The sequence below is a fragment of the Ahaetulla prasina genome, chromosome 15 (assembly GCF_028640845.1).
Source record: "Ahaetulla prasina isolate Xishuangbanna chromosome 15, ASM2864084v1, whole genome shotgun sequence".
NCBI lineage: Eukaryota > Metazoa > Chordata > Lepidosauria > Squamata > Colubridae > Ahaetulla > Ahaetulla prasina.
Window position 1 is genome coordinate 3,118,098 of NC_080553.1, and position 27,198 is coordinate 3,145,295.

The following is a 27,198-nucleotide window of genomic DNA, read 5'->3' on the forward strand; positions in this document are numbered from 1 at the left end:
CCATATTAGACTTTAGGGTTCCAGACGCTGCCACATTTTTCCCCTGAGGGGAGGAAGGGGGGCTGAGGGGTATGGTAACATTCTTCAAGCGGTCAAGGTCGGATGGTGTTCACATCTGCAGGAAGAGTGGCAAGAAGATATTTGAATGAACTGGGAGAACGTGGGACATGTGACCATCAAAGGGGTCAGGGGGGTGGGACTCTTGGGGTTTGTATAACTGGGGAAAAGAATCCGGAAATTCAGTTTTGGAATTTCACTCATCGTGTGCCAGTTTCCTCATGCTAGTAAAGAACTCTGGAAAACAATGGCTTCTGAGTTTTTTTTATGCAGAAGAGGTTTTTCTGGAACCTTGACACTATCTATCTATCTATCTATCTATCTATCTATCTATCTATCTATCTATCTATCTATCTATCTATCTATCTATCTATCTATCTATCTATCCATCCATCCATCCATCTATCCATTTCTATCTCCCTTCCTCTCTCTCTCTCTCTCTCTCTCTCTCTGTATATCTATCTGTCTAACTGTCTGTCTATTTATCTCTCTCTCTCTCTCATATCTGTCTGTCTGTCTGTCTGTCTGTCTGTCTGTCTATCTATCTATCTATCTATCTATCTATCTATCTATCTATCTATCTATCTATCTATCTATCTATCTATCTATCTTTTGCACAGTATTAGGGAACAATTCTTTAATACCAATAGAGCATCTGTGCTGGAGCACCGTGACTGCGGAACACCCTCCCAGGCTGGTGAGATTATATTAGATTCATCTTTATTACTGCCGCAATTATAGGAAGAAGACACCGTATACATCAAATATGTATATCAAATACGTTCAGAGGCACACACTTCTAAAATCTATGGACATAATAAAAGGTAAGCATAAAGTACAATAAAATTACATGAAAATAATAAGAGAGATAATAGTGATGATCATCAAGATTAATACAATTCTTCACTCAGAAGCAAGACAAATTAGATCAATTAAAAGCACGAAACTGGAAGACACTGGAGAATATATCGGCATCTTGCTCACACAAACAAGCATTGCAGTTTCTGTCTGAGTTTCTTCCGAAGCATCATCCAGGATTCCCTGTAAAGGGCTCAGGCGCCAAAGAGCATCCCCACATGGCCACATATGGGGATGTGATGGAAACTGGCACAATATGATATCCCTTCTCTCATCTTTCATCTAGACCAGGGATATCCAACCTTGGCAACTTTATGACTTGTGGACTCCCAGAATTCCCCAGCCAGCATAGCACAATAGCAAAAGAATAAATGAACCCATTGTATAAACCAGAACAGAAGAAAACAACTGTTGTGACTCCAGCCCCATGCCCGAAAGTGACTCCAAGAGTGAGGGGGAAGGGTCGGTAAGGCTTACCTCGGGAGCACCGATTCCTTTGGCCCGGCTCCAGAAGCCAGAACCAGGCCAGTCAGAGGACGTAATGAGGCCATCATCCCCTGATTCCTCCCTTCCCCAGGCTATGCCTTCAGACACAGCTGATAATAATCAAGCTTGGATTAACCCGCACTTCAGAAGATTAGAGAGGCGGCGTCATCAAAGGGAAGGGTGGGGCAGGAGCCCCACCCCACAGGATATATAAGGAGCTTTGGGACTGTTCTCAATCCACGGGGAGCAAAAGGTTAGCTGAACCATTTCAAAGAGAGCTGAAGTCTTACTCTGTGAGTCATTTGTTTGAACTTTGGTGGGCAGCTGCAATTTCTCTGCCAGGACTGATAAGAGCCGTGAATCCACTGGCTGAAGGCCAGCTCATTACTCCGAGGTGGGGAAGGAGACAGAAGAACAAAAGAGTTGGAAGGGATCTTGTAGGTCATCAAATCCAACCCCACGCTCAAGCAGGAGAGACCCTACACTCGTGATGGTGAACCTATGGCATGCGTGCCACAGGTGGTACACAGAGCCATATCTGTGGGCATGCAAGCATTGCCCTAGCTCAGCTCCAGCGTGAATGCGTGTGCTGGCTAGCTAATTTTTGGGCCATTTCCGGCCCAAAGAGGGCCTCTGGGGTGGGGTGGGGAAGGCTGTTTTTACCCTCCCCAGGATCCAAGAAAGTCTCTGGAGCCTGGGGAGGGCGAAAAATGGGCCTACTGGGCCCACTGTGCCATTGTGTGCCAAAAGCAGGGGGAGCGCACAGAGGGGGGTCATGGGTGCGGGCATGGATGGGGTGCATTGAATTATGGGTATGGGCATAGGCACGTGCAACCTCCCCCGCACTCCGCCCGCTTTTGCCACGTGATGGCAAAAAGGTTAGCCATCACTGCCCTACACCAATCATGAACTTTCTTTCCCAGCTTGGAGGCAAACTTTCCTGCTAGAGGTACCTGAACTAGAGAAACTGGCCCTGTTCCTACAAGATTAAATCAATTAAAAAGGGGGCAGTTGCCCAATCTTCAAACAGGCTGTCAGCCTTCCCAGGTAGACGACCAGATGAGCTAATTCTACTTTATTGTAAGTCTATATTGGCAGAATCTTGCAAGCTTTCTTTCTCTGTCCATTGGTCTCATTCGAGACAATGACGAATCCACATATAGACGAGAGGTCGAACGACTAGCCTTGTGGTGCAACCAAAACAATCTGGAACTGAACACGCTCAAAACCATAGAAATGGTGGTAGACTTTAGGAGAAACCCTTCTATACTTCCACCTCTCACAATACTAGACAACACAGTATCAACAGTAGAAACCTTCAAATTTCTAGGTTCTATCATATCGCAAGATCTAAAATGGACAGCTAACATCAAAAACATCATTAAAAAAGGACAACAAAGAATGTTCTTTCTGCGCCAACTCAGTAAGCTCAAACTGCCAAAGGAGCTGCTGATTCAGTTCTACAGAGGAATTATTGAGTCTGTCATTTGCACCTCTATAACTGTCTGGTTCGGTTCTGCAACCCAACAAGGAAAACACAGACTTCAGAGGATAATTAGAACTGCAGAAAAAATAATTGCTACCAACCTGCCTTCCATTGAGGACCTGTATACTTGCATGAATCAAGAAGAGGGCCGTGAAAATATTTACAGACTCCTCGCATCCGGGACATAAACTGTTTCAACTCCTAGCCTCAAAACGACGCTATAGAGCACTGCACACCAGAACAACTAGACACAAGAACAGTTTTTTCCCAAAGGCCATCACTCTGCTAAACAAATAATTCCCTCAACACTGTCAAACTATTTACTGAATCTGCACTACTATTAATCTTGTCATAGTTCCCATTACCAATCTCTTTCCATTTATGACTGTATGACTATAACTTTGTTGCTGGCAATCCTTATGATTTATATTGATATATTGACCATCAATTGTGTTGTAAATGTTGTACCTTGATGAACGTATCTTTTTTTTTTTTAATGTACACTAAGAGCATATGCACCAAGACAAATTCCTTGTGTGTCCAATCATACTTGGCCAATAAAAATTCTATTCTATTCTATTCTATTCTATTCTATTATGCACCTGTGGGACGCACGCACACAGGTCCAGCTATGCTCAGTGTGAAAGACTGTAGGGGAGGAGCCTTGCTAGCCTCTGGTGAGACCACACTGGAATATCACTTAGACTTAGAAGTATATATATTGCTTCACAGTGCTCTACAGCCCTCTCTAAGTGGTCACAGAGTCAGCCTCTTGCCCTCAACAATCTGGGTCCTCATTTTACCCACCTCGGAAGAATGGAAGGCTGAGTCAACCTTGAGCAGTGAAAATCGAACTCCTGGCTATGGCAGAATTAGTTTGCAATACTACATTCTAACTTTTGTGCACCGTGGATGGATGGATTGAAGGAAGGAGGGAGGAAGGAAGGAAGGAAGGAAGGAAGGAAGGAAGATAACAGACTTATATACCACTTCACAGTGATTTACAGCCCTCTCTAAGCGGTTTACAGAGTCAGCCAATTGCCCCCAACAACCTGGGTCCTATTTTACCCACCTTGGAAGGAGGCAAGGCTGAGTCAACCTTGAGACAGTCAGGATCAAACTTCTGGCAGTGGGCAGAATAATGGAATGAAGGAGGGAAGGAAGGAAGGAAGGAAGGAAGATAACAGACTTATATACCACTTCACAGTGATTTACAGCCCTCTCTAAGCGGTTTACAGAGTCAGCCAATTGCCCCCAACAACCTGGGTCCTATTTTACCCACCTTGGAAGGAGGCAAGGCTGAGTCAACCTTGAGACAGTCAGGATCAAACTTCTGGCAGTGGGCAGAATAATGGAATGAAGGAGGGAAGGAAGGAAGGAAGGAAGGAAGGGCAATAGCACTAGACTTATATACTGCTTCACTGTGCTCTACAGCCTTCTTTAAGTGATTTACAGAGTCAGCCTATTATCCCCAACAATCTGGGTCTTCATTTTTACTGACCTTGGAAGGATGGAAGGCTGAGTCAACCTTGAGCCAGTCAGGATCGAATTGCTGGCAATGAGCAGTGAGCTAGCTTGCAATACTGCACTCTAAGCACTGCGCCACCGTGGCTCTTATAATATATGTATGTATCTGGAACTATATTTTCCAACCAAAATAGGATTACCAGATATCTGAACTGGCAAAGGAGAACTCAGACAACTTGAGAGGAGGACAATTGGGAAGAAAGGAAGATACAACAAGAGTTTAAACTTTCTTGGCATCTGCAACAAAAATTACAGTGAAAAACTGGGGAAAAAATAGTTGGGGTACATGTATATGAAATGACTTTTTCCAGCCTCAGAAAGATGAGTTGTCAATCACATTATTTTCCCAGCAAATCTTTATTTTCAAGAACGTGCGTTAGCAATAAGGTAGAAGTGATGTTTCAAATTTCACCACTGAAACGATGAGTTATATGATTAGATTCTAGATTAAAAGATCCTAGATCCGAAGAGCCTGGATTGAAGCTTATGGCTGGAAATCAATTAAATAAGGTAAAGTTGAGTGTCTACGGAGGAGGGAAAGAAAGAAATAGACAATTTACAAGGTCTCATTATACAAAAGTGTCAGCGACTACCGTTCCGAGAACAGTAAAAAAGTTAAGCCAATAGCAAAAGCAAGGCACTTAAAAAAACCAGACAATATTTGATTTTAAGGCTGTGCCTGCTGAATGGAGGACATGTCCTCCATGTCTGGTGCCCTAGATGAATACATTTGATAAAAAACAAAACAAAACAGAAATTCCTATGAGGAGCAACTCAACATTTTAAATCAAATATGTTTGTTGGAAAAGTGCTTCCAGACGGATGTTTGTTTTTGGTTTTTTGTGCAGTTAAACCAACTCTGCACTGAGGCATGTGTGCAGGGATGTCAAAAAAAAAAAAAAGACTAAATGTGTCGTGTCCCACTCCTCCGCTGACGGCCGGGTCAGGGAAATCCGAATCAGGCGTGCCTCTGCAGCTCTGCCAAAGTCCTAGCAAAGTTTTCAAGGCAGGCAGGAGACCAGAAAGTGATTCAGCAAGATAAGGTAGACTTTGCCTGACTCAGAGAATGCCAGAAAGCAGATCGTTTATATAGGCCATGGGGTGTGGCTCCATGACTCAGCACTTATCCAGGCCTGCCCCTCCCTTCCTTCTGTTGACGCCGCTTATCAATTCTCCTGAAGCGAGGGTCACTCCAGTCTGCAGCTGTTGGTAATTGACCTTCCTCAGGCTCACATGCTGTGGAGGAGGGGGAGGGGTCTAGTTGCTCCGTTTGCCTGGGCATGGAGCCAGGGCTGGGGGCTGGAGGCGCTTCTTCTTCCTCAGGCTGTCTGGGCATGGAGCCAGGGCTGGGGCCGGGAGGCATGCTAGGACATTCCTCAGCGTTCGGAAGCAGATAAGAAGGCCCCGGCTGCGAGGAAAGCGGACGAGGCACAACAAAATGGTAGCTACCCCTGAGCAATTGAAATCCTGATTCCTTGTGGGGCTTCCATTGTACGGTCGCAGCCTTCATCTTGACTTTTGTGACCCTCCTGATGGTCCCAGTTTTGGTCACTACATTACAAAAAAGATCTTGTGCCATATCTGTCTTCGGATGTTGGCGATCATGTTGGCAATCCTATTGTGTGAGAACCAGCCTATTTCAATCTTCAAGGATGCCTAGCCTGGGGAAGGAATGTGAACTGCAGCAAGTGACACCAAACATCTGAGCTGTTCTCAAAAAAACTAACCTGGCATGCCATTGGACAGACAGACTAATCAAAGGGGGACAGCCAGGAAGAAGAGGAAAAATTTGTAATGCTTTGCGTGGGAACCTTAAATCTAACCTTTCTTTTTGCTGCAACCATCTATCCTTAGTAAAAGAACCTATTGCTTCAACCCAATGGAGTCGAGGGTCTTTCTTACCTAGGGAGTGAGCTTGGGCAGGCCTGACACTTGGAGGGGTAGAATCACCTGCTAAAGGAGAGAGGGAGTTAAGAGTGTCAGGGTAATGAAGATTTAAAGCTGACCAGCTGCTTTAAGACTGAGGATGAGTCTCTTTAAGAAGCTGTCTATATAAGGGAGGCCATTAGAGCGCTTCTCTCTCTCCCCTCGTGTATCTCTCTCCTCGGTGTGCCCTATAGAGTTGAAGATTACTTGCTTGCCTGGTATGTGCTTACCACGTGTATGTCTATGTATAGAAGTCTTGTTTATAAACCACTGTTTGTAATGACAAATCCTCGGTGTCCTGTATTTTGCTCCTGAGTTGTGTCAAAATAGTAGTCACACTGCATACACAAAGAGGCTCTCCAGCACAGATTTGCACCGCAGAAGGAAATGACGTGGGCTAGACTAGCGAAACCATAATCTATGGTCTAGTGAGATTCTTATAAAATAGGTGATCAACAATAAAGAAACTGCTTTATTGACAGAATTGTTCTGATTCCTTGCTCTTGACACTTGGTCCTCTTGCAAGGAGAGCAGGAGGAAAAGAGCGAGCCAATCTCTCCACCACCAGCCTCACTGCTCAGTTGTCAGAAGGGACTTCTGAGACCCTAACTGGCTGCTGGGATCAGGCCATGCCTCCTGGCCCCCTTGACCAATGGGGAGGGGAGGAGCCTGCACTTCCTTTTTTAAAAAATTTGAATTTATATCCCGCCCTTCTCCGAAGACTCAGGGCGACTTACACTGTGTTAAGCAATAGTCTTCATCCATTTGTATATTATATACAAAGTCAACTTTTATTGCCCCCAACAATCTGGGTCCTCATTTTACCTATCTTATAAAGGATGGAAGGCTGAGTCAACCTTGGGCCTGGTGGGACTTGAACTTGCAGTAATTGCAAGCAGCTGTGTTAATAACAGACAGACTTAGTCTGCTGAGCCACCAGAGGCTCCTTGAAGCTGAATCAGGATTCCTACTGGCACAATTGCTGATGGGACCTCAGGGCAAAGTGGGTGAGGGGCTCTGTGTTTCTGACAACAGGGAGGTTTACCTTTCTTGTGCCAAGAGAGCTGATCAGAGGCTGAATCTCTTAAGGGTTTTTCTTCCTGACCACAGTAACATGCTTGTCAATCATCCTTGAGATAAGATCTTGGCAACTGGACTGATGTTGTTGTTGCTCACACCCATTGGAAAGTGGGCAGTGTCAGGGCAGCAATGGGTGAAAATCCTTGCCCACCTGGCCTCTCCAGGGGTCCATGACAACTCATTGCAGCCAACTTGCCATGGCCAGCTCACCATGGTCAATTCATGGTGGCCAATTCGCCACAGCCAACTCCCCACGGGACAACTTGCCATGACCAACTTGCCACAGGACAACCCACTGTGGGACAATTTAATCATTCAATTTAATTATTTAAAATAATTTTAAAAATATTTTATCATTCCCATTTCATTTTGTCTCTCCTTTGGCATCCTTTCTTTAATATCAATAGCAACATCACTTAGACTTGTATACCACTTCACAGTGCTTCACAGCCCTCTTTAAGCAGTTTTACAGAATCAGCTTCTTGCCCCCAACAATCTGACTCCTCATTTTACCCACCTCAGAAGGAGGGAAGGCTAAGTCAACCTTGAGCTTGGGATTCGAACTGCCAAAATGCAGGAAGCCAGCAGTCAACAGAAGTAGCCTACAGTTCTGCACTCTAACCACTGCGTCACAGTAGCTCATGGTTCCATTTCCAACATTTCTTTGATATTAGTGTAACTGTGAGTTGTCCTGTGGTGAGATGGTTGTGGCGAGTTGGGCATGGCAAGTTGTCCCGTGGCAAATTGGCCGCAACAGGTTAGTTGCAACGAGTTGGCTGTGGCAAATTGTCCTATTCCATCTGCCCAGTGGCATGAAGACCCAGTCACACTTCTGGATGTGCATGGGGTTGTGGGGAGGGGCTGGGGGGGTGTTCCTGGAAATTCCCATCCCCAGATTCTCAGGCAGCAGGGATACTTTCCAGGGTGGTGCCTGGGTTCGGAGTCAATATTCATTTCTTTCTGCTTGTTTATTGCTGTACCCTTGCCAGTGTCTTGATCTGCCAGAGAAGTGGGTTTCTTTTGTGGTTGGTTTTGTCTTTTTGGTAGTGCTTTTGATCCAGTTATTAGGGTTGTTTTGCTTTGTTTGAAGTTGCCATCCAAAGACCCTTGGGAAGGGGGGGCGGTATGAGCACTGAAAAACAAGTACACAAGTAAATCAGTAAGTAAATAGGTCAGTATTCCCATGGGGAAAATAACAAGATATTTCAGGCTGTTGCACTGGCTAAGTTGCTTCATGACTCTGCTGCTCTTCCGTCCCTGCTTTGGTGCTGAGTGGCCTACCTTGGTGACCTCTGGTTTGCTTGCCCTCCCCTCCCCCTTCAACCTGCTCTCCCTCCCACTCACCCCTGTTACACTGAGCCTTGGTGGCCCAGTGGTTAGAAAGCTGGCTGAGGGACTCTGGGAGTTGAAGTCCACAAGTCTTAAAGGGACCAAGGTTGGAGACCCCTGCTCCAAAGCATCTGAGGGCAGGACAAGAAGTAATGGATAGATCATTAAAGAGATATCCAACCTGGAATGAAGGAGGAATGTCCTGATAGTGCAAACAATTAAAGAGTGGAAAAGCTCCATCAATGGAGGCTTTCAAGAAGAGATTGGAAAGCTATTTGTCCGGAGTAGGATAGGGCAGGGGTCGGCAACCTTAAACATTCAAAGAGCCACAAAGGTTCTAACTGAATGGTCTCATTCAATTCTGGAGCCAGCTGGAAGTCTGGTTCCCCCATCCTAGTCTCTTTCTAGAATGGCACCCTTTTTCCTCTACCTGTCCTAATTGAAAGCTCTATCAATTGTGGAGCCGACCAGCAACAGGGAGCCACAGCAGAGGGATGAAAGAGCCATATGTGGCTCCAGAGCCACGGGTTGCTGACCCCTGGGATAGGGTCTCCTATTCAAGCAGAGGGTTGGATTAGAAGACTTCTAAGATCCTTTACAAGTGTTCTGTCCCCTCCCAACCACAACCAAAAAGACACACGAGCTGACTACCTTTGCCAGCAATTTACTCCGACAACAGATAACAATTCTGGCAACGAACCTGCGATTGCCTGCCAAGTTCTCCTCAGACCAGCATAATTGCAGTTCAGGAATAAACAGAAGCCAAAGTCTGAATCACCAAATAGCACAGCCAAAGCTCCCAAAAGTCTGTTTTTGTCCGTCACGGAGCCCAAAGGCAGCTCCACCCACTTTTATACCCTGTGGGGTGTGGCTCCGTGACTCAGCACTCCCTGGGCTGGCCCCTTCCTTCCTTTTTCTGTGCACGCTTCACTCGGCATCACTGACTTGCATCTAGCCACAATTGATTCTCCTCAGCTGGCTCTTGGAGCTCTGCCAAGGAAGAGGAGGAAGGGTCGGGGGAAAGAGGCCATGTCAGCTCCCCCTCCTTCACCTGGCCTGCCTCTGGGACCTGGAGCGGAGCCAGAGAGAAAGGTCCTGCAGAGGGAAGCCCTGTTGGCTCTTCCCCCTTACTCTCTGAATCACTTTCAGCCAAGAGGCCCGGCTCAGGGGCTGCAGCAGACACAACAAGAAGATTCTGTTATTCTATGTTCTATTAGGGGGTACTTTAGCCTAATGACACCTCTACAAATTAGGATAAATAAAAGAGACAGAGTGATGGAAGAAAACATAGCACCGCCTCCATCCCCAGCACTGAAGAGCTTTTACTAAGACCTTAGGGCAGTTTTCCTCAACCTTGGCAACTTTAAATTCGTGGACCCAAAGATGGTTTTTCAGGAGGCAACTTTCTTGTTTTTTCTTTGAAGACATTTTGCTTCTCGTCCAAGAAGCTTCTTCACCTCTGACTGGATGGTGGGGAATGGAAAATATATGCAGTACAATGCACTGAGCCATGTGCAGATCTGTACATTGGGGAAACAAAACAACCACTTCATAAACACGTGGCACAACCTAAAGGAACAAACCCATCAGGACAAGATTCAGCAGTTCATCTGCATTTCAAAGACAAAGCCCACTCTTCTGAAGACAGCAAAGTCCACATTTTGGACAGAGAGGTTTGACGCTGGTTTGAAAAAAGAGGCTACCTATGTTAAAACTGAGCAGCCCTCTCTCAACAGGGTTGTTGAGAGAGGGATACGACGTCATTTATCTCCAGTCTACAACACGGTCCTTTCAACAGTTCCAAGAAGGCTCCACCCCCATTTGCACCACTCAGGTGACCCTGAGCGCACAAAAGAACCTCCAGGTGGCCTCAATGATTCTCTAAAAGGATGCAAATGACCCGCTGTCTGCAAGGAATATAAAACCTTCCATTCCCCACCATCCAGTCAGAGCTGAAGAAACTTCTTGGATGAGACGCGAAACGTCTTCAAAAAAAAAACAAGAAAGTCCAGTTGCCTCCTGAAAAAGCATCTGTTGTGTCTTGCCCGCCCTCAGAGCAGCCGGGGCCTTCTTACCTGCTCCCCAACACTGAGGAATGTATGCCTTCCGGCCCAAGTCCTGGCTCCATGCCCCCACAAACTGCAGAAGAAGGAGCATCTCCCTGCCCCAGCCCTGACTCCATGCCCAGGCAAACGGAGCAGCTAGACCTCTCCCCCTCATCCACAGCAGGTGAGCCTGAGGAGGGTTTACTCCCAAGAACAGCTGATTGGAGTGACCCTCACATCAGAAGATTGGAGAGGCGGAGGCAACAGAGGGAAGGGAGGGGCAGGCCTTAATGAGTGCTGAGTCATGGAGCCACACCCCATGGCCTATATAAAGGAGCTACTTTCTGGCAGTCTCTGAGTCAGGCAAAAGTCAAACTTATCTTGCTGAAGTCACTTACTGGTCTCCTGCCTGCTCTGAGGACTTTGCTAGGACTTTGGGCAGAGCTGCAGAGGCAAGCCTGATTTCCCTGACCCAGCTGTCAGCGGAGGAGTGGGACACGACAGCATCTTTGAGACAACCATGACCTGGAGGACTGAGAATCTCTACAGACTTTTAAATTGGTGGACTTCAACTCCCAGAATTCTCCAGCCAGCATCCACCCATATCAATTTTGCAAGTTTGGGAAACACTGGTCTAGTGGCACATGATTTGACAATGGGCTGCCTGACTTGAACTCGGGTCTTTTTTTCAGGCGACCCTGAATCATCTCAATCTGAAGAATCCAAAGTTCTTTTCTTCCTCACACAGAACGTGCCAAACTTCTTCACAATAGCTGTGAAGGTGCTCAAGCAACTGACATCTGATCTACACGAGTAATATTTTTATATTTGTTTAATTAATCCTTGGTCACATTTGAATGAAACATTAGTTGTAACATAATTAACATTTTAGATTATTAGGTTTTACAGTACATGTTTATATTGTTAATTTATTGCACTATGGAGTCAGCATCTAGTTTTAGATTTCACATAATTAATCTTATGGCTTTTTTTCCCCTTAGCTAATTTTAATCTTTGGTTTTAGTATGTGGTCTTCGTGTGAATAAATGCAGAATTTTCCAAAGCTGGAAGTTCCTATAACTGATTTCAAGCTAGTCTTTGACTGAAATAAAGTTATTTATCAACCTAACATGTGACCCATATTGACTTGGAAAGGCATTTCTCTTCTGAAGGGAATGTGAGGCTCAAAATATTTGGGGCTAGTAGAGAATGGCCTATTGCTGCTTTTCACTCACAAAAAGCATCGTGTTGTGTTGTTGTTGTTTTTTGTTCCAGAGGCAATTCACCACCCACAGCCCACCTGGAGCTCATTGGGATGACCTCATGAAAGATCACAGCTTAGTTCTTTCCAGCTCTAAAATGAGATGTTGTGTTTGGGCATGTGTGAACGCCCACCTCTGCTGCCCATATGGTGAGGCAAGGAGCAGATTGGCAGCACAATAACCCAGCGGGTTACCTCCCTCTCCCTCATCAATCAATTCCTTAGAGCTAGCAGAAGAAGAGAGCAACAGCAAAAGAGATTCTGAAGATGGGACAACTCCTTCCCCGCTATGTAAAATTAAGAAGAGATTTGACAGCCATTTGTCCCGAATGGTCTAGGGCAGGGGTCTGCAAACTTGGTTCTTTTAAGACTTGTGGACTTTAACTCCCAGAGTTCCTCAGCTAGCTTTGCTAGTCTTAAAAGAGCCAAGTTTGCAGACCCCTGGTCTAGGGCAGGGGTGTCCAACGCTGGGTGCTTAGATCTGGCCCGCGAGGCGGCCCTGGAAACAGTGAAGGATGGCTCACATTGCCTCTGCCAGTGAAAACAGAGATCGGGAGGGCCATCCCGAGCTCCGTTCTCACTGGCAGAGGGTTGCAGGAGGTCATCACAGCCTAAAACAGAGCTTGAGAGCCCCTTTGGGCCATTGCAAAATGGAGCTCCGGAGCCCATTTTCACTGGCAGAGCACTTGGGCCATCACAGGCGCCCCTGACATGAGTGACATCAAGCTGGCCACACCCACCCTGGCCATGCCCGCCCTGGCCCTCCAGAGGTCAAACACAACCCTAATGTGGCCCTCAATGAAATTGAGTTTGACACCCCTGGTCTAGGGTCTCCTGCTTGAGCAGATGGGGGGTAGACTAGAAGACCTCCAAGGTCCCTTCCAACTCTGTTATTCTGTAATTCTGAAGTCTGTAGATCCTGGAAGGGACAGATATTAAGAAATTTCCACTGTAAAACTTCCATCAAATGTGGGAGGGTTTGGTGGTAAACTGGTGGAACAATATGCCTGGTCCATGATATTACTTATGATCCTAGAGCAGGAGCTGGACACAAGCCCATGTCCTTGGCGAGGTCTCAGTGTCTCAGAAGACATTGGCGTTTTGGGGAGAAATGGTGGAGATCTATCCAGATTCAGAAGTCCCAAGTTCTAGGATGTGGGTTTTGTATTTCTGTTGCTTTTATCTCATGATGATGATGAACGGTTACAGGAATTGGGCATGGCTAGTCTAGTGAAGAGAAGGACCAGGGGAGACATGATAGCAATTTTCCAATATCTGAGGGGCTGCCACAGAGAGGAGGGGGTCAAGCTATTTTTCAAGGCACCCGAAGGCCAGACAAGGAATAATGGATGAAAACTGAACAAGGAGAGATTCAACCTGGAAATAAGGAGGAATTTTCTGACAGAACAATCAACCAATGGTACAAAAGTTGCCTTCAGAAATTGTGGGAGCTTCATCACTTGAGACTTTCAAGAAGAGACCAGACGGCCATTTGTCAGAGATAATGTAGAGTCTGCTTGGGTGGGGGGTTGAACTAGATGACCTACAAGGTCCCTTCCAACTCTTAATCTGTATATCTTCCTCAACTCTCCATGTCTCCTCTTGTCTTCTAGCTATGAAGTGAGTGACTATTTTGAGCTGGCATTTTGAACCAACAGATTTGCTGAATTCTTGATTTCAGGACACAGGGGTGAAATCCAACAGGTTCTGACAGGTTCTGGAGAATCGTTAGCGGAAATTTTGAGCAGTTCGGAGAACCAGCAAATACCACCTCTGACTGGCCCCAGAGTGGGGTGGGAATGGAGATTTTGTAATATCCTTCTCCCAGGAGTGGGGAGGGAATGGGGATTTTGCAGTAACCTTCTGCTGCCTTGCCCACCAAGCCACACCCACCAAGCCACAGCATGCCCACCAAACCGGTAGTAAAAAAATTGGATTTCAGCCATGGTGATATTCACCATTGAATACAACAGAACAGCCAAAGCCAAACTAACTTGAAGGAAAAGTTCCCAGGTTCAAGGAATACCTTGCTGAAAAAGGCTCAGAGGTAGGGTTGGGAAGACCCCCACTTGGAATTTCATGCAGTTTTTGCAAGTTGGAAACCTGGTCCAGTTTGAAGGAAAAACAGACTATACAAATACATGCAGGCAACCCACATGATTTAATCGCAACCCCCAACAGATAGAACATGAAAAACATATCCTCAAAAACACGCCCTATAATAACAAAAAAACAAAAACAAAAAACCCACCAAAAAAAACCAAACCCCAAACACCATACTCCTACAAAACCCTCTGAGAAAAATAGTCATTTACTGCTACTAAAATATTTTGAGATGCCATCTGGGTACATGCAAAAGAGATGGAAGGGAAACAAGTAAGTAAGTTGGCTAAATAAGCCAGGATTAACATAACATAACATAACATAACATCAGAGTTGGAAGGGACCTTGGAGGCCTTCTAGTCCAACCCCCTGCCCAGGCAGGAAACCCTACACCATCTCAGTCAGATGGTTATCCAACATTTTCTTAAAAAAATTTCCAGTGTTGGAGCATTCACAACTTCTGAAGGCAAGTCGTTCCACTTATTCATTGTTCTAACTGTCAGGAAATTTCTCCTTAGTTCTAAGTTGCTTCTTTCTTTGACCAGTTTCCACCCATTGCTTCTTGTTCTACCCTCAGGTGCTTTGGAGAACAGCCTGACTCCCTCTTCTTTGTGGCAGCCCTTAAGATATTGGAACACAGCTATCATGTCTCCCCTAGTCCTTCTTTTTGTTAAACTAGACATACCCAGTTCCTGCAACCGTTCTTCATATGTTTTATCCTCCAGTCCCCTAATCATCTTTGTTGCTCTTCTCTGCACTCTTTCTAGAGTCTCAACATCTTTTTTACATCGTGGCGACCAAAACTGGATGCAATATTCCAAGTGTGGCCTTACCAAGGCATTATAAAGTGGCACTAACACTTCACGTGATCTTGATTCTATCCCTCTGTTTATGCAGCCCAGAACTGTGTTGGCTTTTTTAACAGCTGCTGCATACTGCTGGCTCACATCTAAATGGTTATCCACTAGGACTCCAAGATCCCTCTCACAGGTACTACTATTGAGCAAGGTACCACATATACGGTACTGGTGCATTTTGTTTTTTTGGCCTAAATGTAGAACCTTACTTTTTTCACTGTTGAATTTCATTTTGTTAGATAGCGCCCAATGTTCAAGTCTGTCAAGATCTTTCTGTAACTTGAGCCTATCTTCTGGAGTGTTGGCTATTCCTGCCAGCTTGGTGTCATCTGCAAATTTGATGAGTTCCCCATCTATCCCCTCGTCCAAGTCATTGATGAAGATGTTGATGAAGATTACTCCTTTTCACAGCTGACTCTGGCTTGTTAAGCAAGCATGTAAACAAAATCTTTCATACAAATGAAACTTGTAAATATCTTCAAGCCTCCAGTCTGGTGGGGCAAATTCTTTCCTTGGCTAAATGCACCCATAGCGAAGTTCCCGTAGAGGACAGCCATGCTAGTCTTGGAGGCAAAATTAAAAGTAGAATATTGGTAGCATTTTCCCTTACTAACAAAATTTACGAAAAGGCTCAAACGTTTGTGAGCTGGAACATGAAAGCTTATGTATGCTAATCAAATTTGTAAGTTGGAAAAAGCGCTACCAGGTTCCTGATATAATGCAAAGCAAGAGATTCTTCAATTGTAGTTTGCAGAGGGAGCTTTAGTGGCCTAGCTAGAACTCATCCTGTGCAACTAACAACAAACCAGTCTCACGGCTGAGTGAGTTATGTGAGTTCAGCCTATTGTTGATGTGTTTCCTTCAGTAGATAAATGTCCCCATGTTTTCATTTCTCTCTAGACAAAATCCCTCCCAGCTTTACCTTGCCTTGGAGCAAAATAGCCTGTTCAACAGCTGTCAATGTCACTGAAAAATAAGAATTATGGTACTGTCTACAAATGTTGATTGCGTTACAGCATTCAAACTGTGCTTTGAGCTGGTCAAAGGGCTTGTGAAGTGGGAATGCTCATACAGGGGTTTAAAGTGGAGGCCCACATTCCCCTTTATGGGAATTCTATGGGATTCTTTGGGAAAGAAGGACACCCCCCCTTTTTTTTTTGGAATTTATATCCCGCCCTTCTCCGAAGACTCAGGGTGGCTTACACAGTGTTAAGCAATAGTCTTCATCCTATTTGTATATTTATATACAACGTCAACTTATTGCCCCCAACAATCTGGGTCCTCATTTTACCTACCTTATAAAGGATGGAAGGCTGAGTCAACCTTGGGCCTGGTGGGACTTGAACCTGCAGTAATTGCAAGCAGCTGTGTTAATAACAGACAGACTTAGTCTGCTGAGCCACCAGAGGCCCTTGCAGCCTGTGTAACTTTCGGTCCCCCTGCTCTAATATGGAGCTAGCTATCCTAGGCCAGGCTGGTGTTTCATGCTACAGGACGTCTACAGATCAGCAAGGGGCCCTGAGTTTCCAATGATTTCATTGGAACACAGCTATCATGTCTCCCTAGTCCTTCTTTTGTTAAACTAGACATACCCAGTTCCTGCAACCGTTCTTCATATGTTTTATCCTCCAGTCCCCTAATCATCTTTGTTGCTCTTCTCTGCACTCTTTCTAGAGTCTCAACATCTTTTTTACATCGTGGCGACCAAAACTGGATGCAATATTCCAAGTGTGGCCTTACCAAGGCATTATAAAGTGGCACTAACACTTCACGTGATCTTGATTCTATCCCTCTGTTTATGCAGCCCAGAACTGTGTTGGCTTTTTTAACAGCTGCTGCACACTGCTGGCTCATATCTAAATGGTTATCCACTAGGACTCCAAGATCCCTCTCACAGGTACTACTATTGAGCAAGGTACCACATATACGGTACTGGTGCATTTTGTTTTTTTGGCCTAAATGTAGAACCTTACTTTTTTCACTGTTGAATTTCATTTTGTTAGATAGCGCCCAATGTTCAAGTCTGTCAAGATCTTTCTGTAACTTGAGCCTATCTTCTGGAGTGTTGGCTATTCCTGCCAGCTTGGTGTCATCTGCAAATTTGATGAGTTCCCCATCTATCCCCTCGTCCAAGTCATTGATGAAGATGTTGATGAAGATTACTCCTTTTCACAGCTGACTCTGGCTTGTTAAGCAAGCAGCAATGTAAAACCAAATCTTTCATACAAATGAAACTTGTAAATATCTTCAAGCCTCCAGTCTTTCCTTGGCTAAATGCACCCATAGCGAAGTTCCCGTAGAGGACAGCCATGCTAGTCTTGGAGGCAAAATTAAAAGTAGAATATTGGTAGCATTTTCCCTTACTAACAAAATTTACGAAAAGGCTCAAACGTTTGTGAGCTGGAACATGAAAGCTTATGTATGCTAATCAAATTTGTAAGTTGGAAAAAGCGCTACCAGGTTCCTGATATAATGCAAAGCAAGAGATTCTTCAATTGTAGTTTGCAGAGGGAGCTTTAGTGGCCTAGCTAGAACTCATCATGTGCAACTAACAACAAACCAGTCTCACGGCTGAGTGAGTTATGTGATTTCAGCCTATTGTTGATGTGTTTCCTTCAGTAGATAAATGTCCCCATGTTTTCATTTCTCTCTAGACAAAATCCCTCCCAGCTTTACCTTGCCTTGGAGCAAAATAGCCTGTTCAACAGCTGTCAATGTCACTGAAAAATAAGAATTATGGTACTGTCTACAAATGTTGATTGCGTTACAGCATTCAAACTGTGCTTTGAGCTGGTCAAAGGGCTTGTGAAGTCGGAATGCTCATACAGGGGTTTAAAGTGGAGGCCCACATTCCCCTTTATGGGAATTCTATGGGATTCTTTGGGAAAGAAGGACACCCCCCCTTTTTTTTTTGGAATTTATATCCCGCCCTTCTCCGAAGACTCAGGGTGGCTTACACAGTGTTAAGCAATAGTCTTCATCCTATTTGTATATTTATATACAAAGTCAACTTATTGCCCCCAACAATCTGGGTCCTCATTTTACCTACCTTATAAAGGAAGGAAGGCTGAGTCAACCTTGGGCCTGGTGGGACTTGAACCTGCAGTAATTGCAAGCAGCTGTGTTAATAACAGACAGACTTAGTCTGCTGAGCCACCAGAGGCCCTTGCAGCCTGTGTAACTTTCGGTCCCCCTGCTCTAATATGGAGCTAGCTATCCTAGGCCAGGCTGGTGTTTCATGCTACAGGACGTCTACAGATCAGCAAGGGGCCCTGAGTTTCCAATGATTTCATTGGAACACAAATGCATCATAGAATCTTTGGGCTGGAAAGGACCTCAGAGGTCTTTTAGTCCAACCCTCTGCTCAAGGCAGAGAACAATCAACAATGAAAACAATCAACTGATGGAACAGAAGTTTCCTTCAAAAGTTGTGGGAGCTTCATCTCTGGAAGCTTTCAAGAAGAGACTGGATGGCCATCTGTCAGAAATGGTGTAGGGCCGTGATGGCGTGTGTGCCAGAGGTGGCATGCAGCACCCTCTCTGTGGATATGTGAGCCGTCGCTCCAGTTCAGCTCTGCTGCGCATGAACATGCAGCTCCCGCTGGCCAGTTGGCCTTTGGGTCTCTGTTGCACATGCGCAGGAGGGCAGGCCGCATGCAGGGGTCCACGCATGCATGTGCAGGGGGCTGGGGAGCGGGCAGGGGTGAATGTGCATGCGTGGGGTGTGGGGGGCACATGAGGGTGCATGTGCATGTGAGGGAGGTGGGGCGCATGTGGGCGGGTGCACACAAATTGCATTTTGGGGTTCTGGTGTGCACGCTTTGGCCACTGGGTCTGGAAAAGGCTGGCCATCACTGGTGTAGGGTCTCCTGCTTGGGTGGGAGGAGTTGGACTAGATGACCTACAAGGTCCCTTCCAACTCTGTTAATCTAATCTAATCTAATCTGATCTGATCTGATCTGATCTGATCTAAGGCAGGAGACCTTATTCCATCCCATTTCAAATGGCTGTCCAATCTCTTCTTGAAAACCTGCAGTGATGGAGCAGCCACAACTCCAGGAGTCAAGCTTTTTCACTGATTAATTGTTTTCACGTTCAGGAAATCCCTCCTTATCTGCCGATTGGATTCCTTTTAGGTTTGGATCTCTCTTTAATTTTTTTAACACCCATTCTCGCCATCTCCTAAATCAGCGGTTCTCAACCTGGGGGTCGGGACCCCGTTGGGGGTCGAATGACAATTTGCCAGGGGTCGCCTAAGACCATTAGAAATATGGGAAGTATACTTGCGAGTCGAATGGTTGACTTCACAAGCCAGCTGCAGGCTCTTCAAATTGCTAGCCGAATTCGGCTTCAGGCGCGATCAATTAAAAAAGAGAGAAATCTTTGCTCTGATGTCTCCCTCTCAAGCCAGCTGCAATCACTCCCAATCGCTAGCCTAATCTGGTTTCAGGCGCGATCAACTTAATAGGGGAGGAGTCTCTGCTTTAACGCCTCCGTCCTCAAGGCAATCGCAAGCAGTTCAGATCGCTAGCCAATACGGCTTCGGGCGCGATAAATTCAAAACGAAAATAATTTTACGGTTGGGGGTCGCCACATCGTGGGGAATTGTATTAAAGGGGTCGCAGCACTATAAAGGTTGAGAACCACTGTCCTAAATGAAGCTGCTCGAAGCCAGGAAGTTGGGGGACAGGCTGAGGGCATCTCTGTGACACAGGAATGGCTTTCTATGCTTCTTGAGGCACAAGAAGCATTTTTGTTTGCAATTCTGCCTTCCCCTGTTTTTTAAATATGAAGCATTTGGGTACATTATTTTTGACTCTCTTTCACACTTTCTCTTAATATATTTGTTTACTTGCTGGCAGACTGTACTGCAAAATTCAGGCTCATGCACGTTTCAAATGAGAATTAAATTCCAGGGCCCATCGCGATGAGAAATGTCACTTTCCACTGTGTTTTCTGGCTGTCCTGATCTATGTATTGCTCAGATGGACTTCAGATGTGCATAAGAATCAAGCTATTTGGTGCAGGCTGAAGATCCCTGCCCTCAATTACACCAAACTCTTGCTCCATGCAGCTAGTAAAAATAAATTCCAACCAATCAATGGTCCTGTAAGGTAAAATCAACTACCTGAGTACCATTTCAAATAATTTAGAAATAAGGATGCATCCATCACTCTAGCCATTGTTTATCCACTGCAGGATGGAAACCTTTTCTGCATATTTACATCCAATATGATCCTGATCTTTCCTTTTGGGCCCACCATACATGCTGATGTCATCCAACCATCTTGTTTTAGGTCTTTTTTGTGGATACTTTTGATCAAGTGGGATCCATTCTACGACTGCCTTGGTCCACCTGCCCTCAGTTCTTCTTGCTATGTGACCTGCCCAGTTCCATTTCCATTCCTTGACTCTCTTGATGGCATCATAGACATTTATTAGTTATCTAATCCATGTGCAGGCCTTTCTATCTTGTCTTGTGGTGCCGAGCGTGGATCTTTCTAAGGCTCTTTGTGCCACTCGTAGCTTTTGTATTGATTGTGAAGTTAGTGTTTTTGTTTGGCGGCATATGTTAGAGCAGAGAGCACACACCGATCAAAAACATTTCTCTTCAGGCATGGGGGGAGGGAGGTTGTTCTTGAAAATTATGCTTAGCTGGCCAAATGCCTGCCAACCAGACATGGTATTCAGATGGTTAGTACCAGTTCCGGAGAACTGGTTTAGGCCCGCCCACCCACCCTGGGTGTATTCCGTCCTATTTAGCCACATTTTCAAGCATTGCGCATGCATGGGAGCCATGCATGTTAGCAAAGTGCATGCACGGAAGGCCATGGGCATGCACGGAAGTGCGCTTGTGCTCACATTTTCGGTGCTGGGTGAACCAGTAGGTAAATTATGTGAATCCCACCCTGCTGCCAACCACATTTAACATGCCATTCAATTTTCTTTATTGTATCACCTTCCATTGAGATCTGTTGGCCAAGGTATATGTAGTGGTCTACTACATCTAGTTCTTCTCCAGATATATATATTTTTTCTTTCTTTGGTGAATTTATCAAACATAACCTGGCTGTTTTTCAAGTTTATTTTTAAAGCTGTATTACAATCCTACTTTCACTTAAAGTAGAAACTTCCAACAATATGGTGAGAAAACAGTATAAAAATGAAACGGCAATCATAAAAATAATATCAGTTGGGAAGATTCAGACAGCAGATTGCCTAATCTAACCATTTTTCCTGACAAGAGGACAACTTTTAATTTCATTTCAGAAGCTACCACTGTAGAAGTTGGAGTTTTATGAAAGTTTAGAAAGAGCTGTTTGAGGTTCTGCTGCAGATATCAAACGGAGATCACTGTTGTTAAGTTAATGTTTAATTATTGTATTACAGCATTTATTCTGGATTTAAATTGTAAGGGCACTGTGCAAGTTTTAAACATTTTTTTGGTTGTGTTATATATATTTCATAAAAGAGGATGGATAGATGATAGATACTGTGTTTCCCTGAAAATAAGGCTGGTCTTACATTAATTTTTGCTCCAAAAGGCGCATTAGGGCTTATTTTCCAATTAGGTCTTATTTTGTTTGGGGAAACACAGTACTAAATGCATCCGTCTGGCTGACAACTGGGGCTTATTTTTGGGGTAGGGCTTATATTATGAGCATCTGGAACAATCATGCTAGGGTTTATTTTTCTTATTTTCAGAGAAACATGGTAGATAGATAGATAGACAGACAGACAGACAGACAGACAGACAGACAGACAGACAGACAGACAGATAGATAGATAGAGGATAGATAGAAGCTTAGGACCAGGATATTTACGAGACCGCCTTCTGCCACCGATTGCCTCCCAACGACCTGTGCGCTCCCACAGAGCAGGCCTCCTCAGGGTGCCATCGACCAAACAATGTAGGTTGGCGGCCCCCAGGGGGAGGGCCTTCTCTGTGGCAGCACCAGCTTTATGGAACGAGCTACCTCCGGGGTTACGACAACTTCCCGACCTCCGGGCCTTCAAGCGTGAACTGAAGACCTTACTATTTCATCGAGCGGGACTAGCCTAAAACATATTTTAAACGAAATTTTAAATGGTTTTAAATCGGTCTTTGACCGTTTTTAGTGATTGGGCCATTAACTATTTGGTTTTAATTGTTTTTAATATTGTTATTTATTACTTTGTATTTATCGTGTATTTTAATATGGCTGTAAACCGCCCTGAGTCCTTCGGGAGATGGTGCGGTATAGAAATTTAATAATCAATCAATCAATCAATCAATCAATCAATCACCAATTCCAGAGAAATTCTCAAGTGTGTTGCAAGCAAAGTAGAAAAAGAAAAGGTCTTTCAGATGGGGAAAAATATGTGGAGTTTCATAACAATGATCATGCATTGATCTTCGAGCTACAATCAAAACCAACCATAAGAGGAAGCAGATCTAGGCTCCATGCACTGAGGGATTCCAAGAATGGGTTTCCTTAATGCAAAGCAAGATTTCTCCTCCCAAGGACTCGGTAGCCCTTCTGGATGGAGGAACTCTGGACTCAGGTGTGTTCTTGTCTATCTGACCTGCAAGGTTGTTGTTTCTCTCCCCCCCCCCCCCAAGCAGGGGATCATGGAGGCGTTTGAAGCAGCTGATGACGAAGTGGCAAACAACTAGGTAAGTTGATTGACAGTCTTTCTCAAGAAATATCAGGACAGCTGAGATTTTCCAATCACAGCTTTTGATGATTTGAGTCAAGGAGTTGGTGGAAAAAACTTCCTCTCAGTTTCTTGACAACCGACAGTGTAGAGGTAGGTGGTATGAACACAATGAAATCATCCAGGAATAACTATTTTTAGCCCTTAGTATGAACTCAGAAATTTCTTCCCTAGTGAGTAACTCTAATTTTTAATCTAGTCCATGTAGCTTAATAATTCCATAAGACCTGAAAACTCATATGGCCAAACTTCATCACTGGAAGCTTTCAAGAAGAGAGTGGATTGCCATTTGTCAGAAATGGTGTAGGGTCTGCTTGGGCTGGAGTGGGGGTTGGACTTGATGACCTACCAGGTCCCTTTTCAACTCTGTTAATCTGTATCTGTATGTACAGGCCTGGTGTAGAATTGATTGATACTTCACTTGGTATCTACTGAGTTCCACCTGACTCTTTGTTTTGGAAACTAGGCTCTTCCACAGCAAACTCCAACCCATGTCAACGACTTCTTCAGCTTCAACCACAATAATACATGGACAAACAATCAATACAAACTCAAGGTAAACTGCTCCAAAACTCGATTGCAGAAAATATGACTTTAGCAACAGTGGACAATGCTTGGAATGTTCTACCTGACTCCGTTGTTACATCCTCAAACCCCCTATAGCTTCAACCTCAAACTGTCTACTGTGGACCTCACCCCATTCCTAAGAGATCTGTAAAGGGGGCATGCTTAAGGTCCGTAAAGGCGGAAAGTGTGCCTTCCATCTGTGTCCTACTGTCCCCATTTATTTCTATTCATTTCCTTCATTCATGTCCATGTTCATATTCATACCTGCTATCTTTGTTTGCTATGTTTGACAAACAAACAAACAAACAAAAATGTCATCATCATCATCATCTGCTCTCAGAGAGTAGAAGTTTTCCTGGGGTTGGGTCACCTCCTGGGAATCATAGTGTTGTTTTTTTTTAATGGGGATATCTCAGCAAGGGACGCAGTTGAAGGGACGCGGAGGCTCAGTGGCTAAGACATTGAGCTTGTCGATCGAAAGTTCGGCAGTTCAGCAGTTCGAATCCCTGGTGCTGCTGCATAATGGGGCGAGCTCCCGTGACTTGTCCCAGCCTTTGCTAACTTAGCAGTTCGAAAGCAGGTAAAAAATGCAAGTAGAAAAAGGATATTGCAAAATCTCCATTCCCATTCACTTTGGGGCCAGCCAGAGGTGGTATTTGCCAGTTCTCCGAACTACTCAAAATTTCTGCTACTGGTTCTCCAAAACCTGTCAGAACTCCTGGATTTCTCTCCTGTGTCTTGAGCTTTCTTTGGCCAGTTGGGCCTACCATACATGCTAATGTCATCTCTCCATCTTGTTTTGTGTCTCTTTCATGGATGGTTTTGATCGAGTGGGATCCATTCTATGACTGACTTGCCTTCAATTCTTCTTGCTCTGTGACCTGCCCATTTCCATTTCCATTCTTTGACTCTCCTGATGGCATCATATACTTTTGTTAGTTCTCTAATCCATGTGCAGGCCTTTCTATCTTGTCTTGTGATCTTTCCATGGCTCTTTGTGCCACTCACAGCTTTTGTATCGATTGTGAGGTTCATGTCCTTGTTTCGCTGGCATGTAACAGGTAGCACACGCTGATCAAAAACCTTTCTCTTCTAGGGAGGAGAGGGGGAGGCTTAGGGCGAGATTTTTCTTGAAAATTATGCTTATCAGGACAATCACAGGAAACCAGATGTCTCTTTTTCATCTGAAAAATAGCCAGGGAGATTTTGACAAAGCATTCCATTCCAGGAGCCACTGAAAAAGGACCTGGCTTAAGTCCAAAAGCCTAAGGATATTTACTTGATCTGGACTGGGAATCCCTGAACTCTAACTTGAATTGATTCCTTTGAATTAAGAGATCTTACAGTGTTTCTGCAAAATCGCCTCTGTTTACTGGATGAGATTGTCTGGACATTTTGCACAGAATGTTATGCCATGGCTGGCAGGGGAATTCTAGAAGTTGACATCCCCACATATTAAAGTCGCTGAGGTTGGGAAACACTTGTTTTATACTATTATTTCTGGATAATGGATGCCCAGAATTGAGCTTCCTTTTTATTTAGTCCAGTACTTGGTATTTCACAATATTTGGCCAATGACTTGGAAGCAACATTAATAGATCTAACAGTTTTCCTGCCCTTGTATTTCCCAACTGACAATTTTTTAGAGTCAGGATGCATATCTGACTTTATGTGATGATTGGAGTACAATACTTACTATTGTTTGCAAAGGCATTTGACAGTGAAGTCTTTGATTAGTGACAGAATCAAAACAAAGCATAACAAAACCGAAGAGTTTTGTTATATATTATAAGCTGCTCAAAAAAATAAAGGGTACACAAAAATAAGACATCCTAGATCTGAATGAATGAAATAGTCTTATTAAATATTTTGTTCATTACATAGTTGAATGTGCTGACAACACAATCACACAAAAATTATCAATGGAAATCAAATTGAGCACCCATGGAGGTCTGGATTTGGAGTTACATTCAAAATCAAAGTGGAAAACAACACTACAGGCTGATCCAACTTTGATGTAATGTCCTTAAAACAAGTCAAAATGAGGCTCAGTAGTGTGTGTGGCCTCCACGTGCCAGTATGATGTCCCTACAATGCCTGGGCATGCTCCTGATGAGGTGGCAGATGGTCTCCTGAGGGATCTCCTCCCACACCTGGACTAAAGCATCCCCCAACTCCTGGACAGTCTGTGGTGCAACGTGGCATTGGTGGATGGAGCGAGACATGATGTCCCAGATGTGCTCAATTGGATCCAGGTCTGGGGAACGGGCAGGCCAGTCCATAGCATCAATGCCTTCGTCTTCACATTCCAGCCACATGAGGTCTAGCATTGTCTTGCATTAGGAGGAACCCAGGGCCAACTGCACCAGCATATGGTCTCACAAGGGGTCTGAGGATCTCATCCTGGTACCTAATGGCAGTCAGGCTACCTCTGAGTGAGCACATGGAGGGCTGTGAATCCCTCTAAAGGAATGCCACCCCACACCATCACTGACCCACTGCCAAACCAGTCACGCTGGAGGATGTTGCAGGCAGCAGAACGTTCTCCACGCCGTCTCCAGACCCTGTCATGTCTGTCACATATGCTCAGTGTGAACCTGCTTTCATCTGTGACGAGCACAGGGCGCCAGTGGCGAAGCTGCCAATCTTGGTGTTCTCTGGCAAATGCCAAACGTCCTGCACGGTGTTGGGCTGTAAGCACAACCCCCACCTGTGGACGTCGGGCCCTCATACCACCCTCATGGAGTCTGTTTCTGATCGTTTGAGCAGCCACATGCACATTTGTGGCCCGCTGGAGGTCATTTTGCAGGGCTCTGGCAGTGCTCCTCCTGTCCCTCCTTGCACAAAGGCAGAGGTAACGGTCCTGCTGCTGGGTTGTTGTCCTCCTACGGCCTCCTCCACATCTTCTGATGTACTGGCCTGTCTCCTGGTAGCGCCTCCATGCTCTGGACACTATGCTGACAGTCACAGCAAACCTTCTTGCCACAGCTCGCATTGATGTGCCATCCTGGATGAGCTGCACTACCTGAGCCACTTGTGTGGGTTGTAGATTCTGTCTCATGCTACCACTAGAGTGACAGCACCACCAGCATTCAAAAGTGACCAAACCATCAGCCAGAAAGCAGAGGAACTGAAAAGTGGTCTGTGTTTACCACCTGCAGAACCACTCCTTTAATGGGGATCTCTTGCTAACTGCCTTTGCTTTCCACCTGTTGTCTATTCCATGTGCACAACGGCATGTGGAATTGATTGTCAATCAGTGTTGCTACCTAAGTGGACAGTTTGATTTCACAGAAGTGTGATTGACTTGGAGTTACATTGTGTTGTTTAAGTGTTCCCTTTATTTTTTTGAGCAGTGTATATTATATATAATAATAATAATAATAATAATAATAATAATAATAATAATAATAATAATAATAATAATAATAATAATATCAGAGTTGGAAGGGACCTTGGAGGTCTTCTAGTCCAACCCCCTGCCCAGGCAGGAAACTACACAACTTCAGACAAATGGCTATCCAACATTTTCTTAAAAATTTCCAGTGTTGGAGCATTCACAACTTCTGGAGGCAAGTTGTTCCACTGATTAATTGTTCTAACTGTCAGGAAATTTCTCCTTAGTTCTAGGTTGCTTCTCTCCTTGATGAGTTTCCACCCATTGCTTCTTGTTCTACCCTCAGGTGCTTTGGAGAATAGCTTGACTGCCTCTTCTTTATGGCAGCCCCTGAGATATTGGAACACTGCCAGCATGTCTCCCCTAGTCCTTCTTTTCATTAAACTATAATAAGATGGTGGCGCAGCTCCCTTTCTCCTATCCCCAACATGGAGCTTTCCAAATATATTGTGGCTGTAACATCACATTAAGTTGTGATTTATTTAGCTGTGTCTTATTACATAATCTACAATTAGCTGCTT